Source organism: Rattus norvegicus, chromosome 13 (assembly GCF_021556685.1).
Source record: "Rattus norvegicus strain SHRSP/BbbUtx chromosome 13, alternate assembly SHRSP_T2T, whole genome shotgun sequence".
Taxonomy (NCBI): domain Eukaryota; kingdom Metazoa; phylum Chordata; class Mammalia; order Rodentia; family Muridae; genus Rattus; species Rattus norvegicus.
Window position 1 is genome coordinate 51,020,198 of NC_141546.1, and position 5,171 is coordinate 51,025,368.

The following is a 5,171-nucleotide window of genomic DNA, read 5'->3' on the forward strand; positions in this document are numbered from 1 at the left end:
ATGCCTCGGTTATATTCTTTCTTCAATCCAGCCCTAGGAGGGAACGCTCATAACCATGAGAGGCAGGCTTGCTTGCAGTTCCCTCCCCACAGTCAGAGGTTTAGACAGTGGCAGCTAGAGGTAAATTCCTTTAATCCCAACATTCCGCGTAGGGGCTCCAAGTCAGCTCCAAGGCCCTATCTCCGCAGTGACAAGAACAAAGATGAGTTACTGTACCAGACCCCGTTCCACCAAGTGCAACAACCTGGAAACCAAGTCTTCTCACCCTCTCACCTCACCCATTTTACTAATGAAGAACTGAGGCCCAACAGCCCGTGGCCGTGGCCCTGTGGCCCTATGCGCCTATAACCTCAGCCCTGGGGCAGGGGTGGAATGTGGGGGAGAGCTAAGGCTGAATGACTGTGAGACAGGCATGGGCATATCTTAGTGATATGCTGTCTCAAACACACACACACACACACACACACACACACACACACACACACCATAGCCTGGTATCATGCCTCAAGTTTATATCTCAGCACCCCTGGCAGCAGTTGTCAGTGGCCTGGGAGTTCTGTGTCAGTGGGAACTATACAGAGTTCTGGGTCAAGCCAGGGTACACAGTGAGACCCTGTCCCAAACAAAGGAACTCAAACACAAACAGATAAAACGAAACTGAGGTGTAGAGACCATGTAACAAGCACAAGGTGGAAGGGTGGTTAAAACAGTGTGGCTCTTATTGTCACGCAAGCCCAGCAGAGCCTAAGGTCTCTTCTGGAAGCATGACCTTGGAGAAGACTGAAATTGCTAAATTTTGCCTTGTCAAATGGTTCCCTCAACCTTAGGAAAGACTGTTCTAGAATGTGAACATGTTAGACCATCAGAATGTGGCTGATTTTTTGAAAAAAATTTTTTTATTTTATGTGCATTGGCGGGTTTCACTTACATGTATGTCTGTGTGAGTGTGTTATATCCTGGATTTAAAGACAGTTGTGAGCTGCCACGTGGGTGCTGGAAATTGAATCTGGGTCTTCTAGAAGAGCAGTCAGTACTCTTAACCACTGAGCCATCTCCCCTACCCTCATCTAACAAACTTTTCTAAATTTAAGCTAGAACCTCAAGTAATTCTTAGGTCACTATCTCTGGCAAGTATGGTGCTGGGAACCCAGTGCTATTCAACTGTGTGAGGGTGAGTTATTAATCCTCACAGTTATTAACTGTAACAAAAGCCTTAGATACAATGGCAATTATGTTTGAGTTAAGTTTCTTTTCCCAGAATGCCCTGAAACACACAAGGCTTGATTTTATTTATTTACTCTAGGAAGGTTCAATTAGAAAAGACCAACCTTAATTTTTAAATGAACTGGCAACAAAATTAAGCTACTGTTAATCCCACAATTTAAAGCTATATTTGAATAAAGCTGTAATAAAATACTGTCCAGGTTGATGGACTCTCTGGCCAGATCCATCTCTGAGTTCCTAGACAATGGCCTAGTCCTGCCTTAGAAAGACAATCCCACAAGGTCCACATGTGACCAAGCAGATCAGGTGCAGATGGGTCAACCAAACTTGTTTAAGGGAGTGAAAACTGGCTTGTTATCTCCCATAAACAACAGCCTCTAGCATTTCAGGAAGTATTTGTCCTTGGGCAAGGGGCATACAGGTCAGAGGCACTTCTGTTTCGTGGATCTCTTAGGCACAGTAATTAAAACTTAAACACAACTTTGGCTCACACACTACCCTGGAGCCCATGGGAGCTCATCAGAAAGTCTGGCTACAATGAAGTAGCACTGACTTCTCTGCTGTCTGGACAGATTGGCTTTTAAAAAATTAAGACATTCACCATCTTTAAAAAAAACAAAACCTGGGGCTGGAGAGGTGGCTCAGTGGTTAGGAGCACTGACTGGTCTTCCAGAGGTCCTGAGTTCAAATCCCAGCAACCACATGGTGGCTCACAACCATCTGTAATGAGATCTGATACCCTCTTCTGGTGCGTCTGAAGACAGCTACAGTGTACTTACATATAAATAAGTAAATAAATAAATAAATATTAAAAAAAAAAACCAAAACCTGGGCTGGAGAGATGGCTCAGTGGTTAAGAGCACTGACTGCTCTTCCAGAGGTCCTGAGTTCAAGTCCTAGGAACCACATGGTGGCTCACAACCATCTGTGATGGGATCTCGTGTGTCTGAAGACAGCAACAGTGTACTCATATCATAAAATAAATAAATAAATCAGGCTGGAGAGATGGCTCAGTGTAAGAGCACTGACTGCTCCTGCAGAGGTCCTGAGTTCAAGTCCCAGCAACCACATGGTAGCTCACAACCATGTGTAATGAGATCTGATGCCCTCTTCTGGTGTGTCTGAAGACAGCTACAGTGTACTTAAATACAATAAATCTTTTAAAACGTCTCCCAACCTTAAAAAAAAAAAAAAAAAAAAAGCCCAGGCCCACACTGTTCTAAAAATAAATAAATAAATCTTTAAAAAGAAAACAAAACTATTGCATGTACTGTCGGTAGTCTATCACAAACCCACATTCCCTTCCTTGGACAAAAAAAGTCTCCTCTGCAGATCGATATCATCACCAAATGATCCAACTCCATGCTTACAACTCTGTGTATAAAGTGAACGGAGCAGTCATGTCTCTCGTTTTGCTTTTTCTTTTCTTTTATTGGGTATTTTTTCATTTACACTTTAAATGTTATCCCGTTTCCCCGTTTCTCCTCTAGAAACCTGTCATCCCATCCCCCTCCCTCTGCTTCTATGAGGGCGCTCCCCCACCCCCACCCACCCTCTACCCCCACCCCCTGACATTTTGCTTTTGTTTTTTGTTTGTTTTGTTGTTTTTAAGACAAGGTATCACTCTGTTGCCCAGGCTGCCCTGGAACTCACTATGTAGACCTCAAAATCACCCACCTCTGCCTTGGGATTAAAAGTGGGTGCCCCCAAACCCTGCACCTCTGTCCCTCTGTCATTTTCTATCCCTTTCCAACCCCTCCTCTCCCTTCCCTCCTTCTCCTTTCTCCTTTCCTTGGCTTCTTTTTGGGAGAAGATCTCCCTCTGTGCACCAGGCTGGTTTTGAAATCAGAGCGATTCTTTTGGCTCTGGGATTACGTCTGTGCTACCGTGGCCAGCTTACCTAACCCTTTCTGCTAGTTATAAGCTCAACAGAGATTTCCAAACAACACCTAAGGTTGGATTCAGAAGTCTGAAGGCATTGGGGACCTGTTTGAAATAATTCTAAGTCATAACAAAGTAGCACTTAGTCATGCCCTGAGTCGTCCTTCTTCCTAGGGTCTCCTGTTATCCAGACTCGCTGTCTGAGGTCGAACAGTTGAGACAACTTGGTTTGTTTGTGTTTGTATGTTCGTTCCGTCATCCATCATCCAAATATTATGAAAAATCAAATGACTAGACACACTATGTGACCCTACTGAGTTCCTCCATCACAGTAGGAGACAAAGATTCAGAACAAGAAAAAAGTAGGGTAGAAGAGATCAGTGTCGTTAGGGTCCAGTTTCTTGGTTCATGGGTGAATAGTCTGAGAAGTGGAAAGGCATAGAGTCTCAGTGGTGAGCAGGTTTGCAGGGACGGAGCCAGGATGACGCGGGGCCTCGGGATTCTCCGGCTGGTGTTTATTAAATGACCATCTGCTTTGTACCAGGCACCATCTCGGGCACTGGACATTTTAGGAGAAAGGTCAGCACTTCTCCTGGGGGCCATAGGAGGCCAGTGGGACCGATGCAGTGGGAGAGCAGGAGATTCAAGGTCTGCAGAAGTGGGAAGCCAGCGGTGCTTCCAGGAGCAGGAGGAGATGAGAGATCTGAGTCTAGGACTAGGAAATTGCCAAGTGCTTGTCTAAGGGACATACATATGTATACACACATACACACACACATACAAAAAATAGAGAGTAAAGGGCTGGAGAGATGACTCAGAGGCTAAGAGCTCTTCCTTTGAGAGGACCTGGTTCGGGTCCTAACACCTGTGTTGGGTGGCCCACAACCTCCTGTAACTCCAGCTCCAGGGCATTCGACCCCCTTTTCTGGCCTCCGAAGCCTCCACTACAAGTGGCATATATACACACAGACACACACACACAGACATAGATTAACATAAAAAATAATTAAATCAAATGTAGAGTTTGGTGTTGATTCTGAAGGCTGACTATTATGCTATTAATAAATGACTTCAGGTGGGCTATTTTATTTCTGAGCCTCTGTCTGTCTGTCTGTCTGTCTGTCTGTCTGTCTGTCTGTCTGTTTGCCTCCCCCCCCCCTCTCTGTGTTGTATTTTGAAAAAAAATCTCTCTACATATGCCTTGCTGGCCTTAAAGTCAAGTAGATTTCTGTCTCCCCAGTGCTGGCTGGGATTAAAGGTGTGCTCCACCATGCCTGGCATTTTATTTATTTATTTATTTATTTATTTATTTATTTATTGACAGAGTCTAGATTTGTAGCCCTGACTGACCTGGAAACTCATTATGTAGACTAGGCTAGACTCAAGTTGATAGAGATTCCCCTGCATCTGCCTCCTGGTGCTGGGATTAAAGCATGCACTACTTTGTCTGGCTGATCACTGGTTTCTTTATCCATAACATAAAGGTAGTAATTGTGCCTATGCCTCATCTTGTGAGGATTATATGATGAAAAATTAAGGCCCGACTAAGAAAAAAATGGAAATTGCCAGGTGATGGTGCCACAGGCCTTTAAACCCCAGCACTTGGGAGGCAGAGGCAGAGGCAGATGGATCTCAATGAGTTCAAGGCCAGCCTGGTCTACAGAGTGAGTTCCAGGACAGCCAGGGCCATACAGGGAATCCTTGTCCTGGAAATTACAAAAACAAACAAGCAAACCCACTCCCCAAAATGGAAATCATTATGTTCCCCTATGGCCATACCGCCTAGTTGCACCAAGGTGAAAGATTTTTACTAGAGCAAGACAAGTATTAAATATTGATTCCAATGTTATTTATTCTTCTCAAATCTACACATATTTTTTTACTATGAAAAGGAAAACAAAACCCAAACCAAACAAAACTAATTAATGCATGCTACTAGGGAAGGGGGAGCAGGAGCCACTGTTTCCATAAAGTGACAGAGCAAGACCCTGTTAGAGAGAGAGAGAGAGAGAGAGAGAGAGAGAGAGAGAGAGAGAGAGAGATTGATACCAAGTTAAATATCCTTT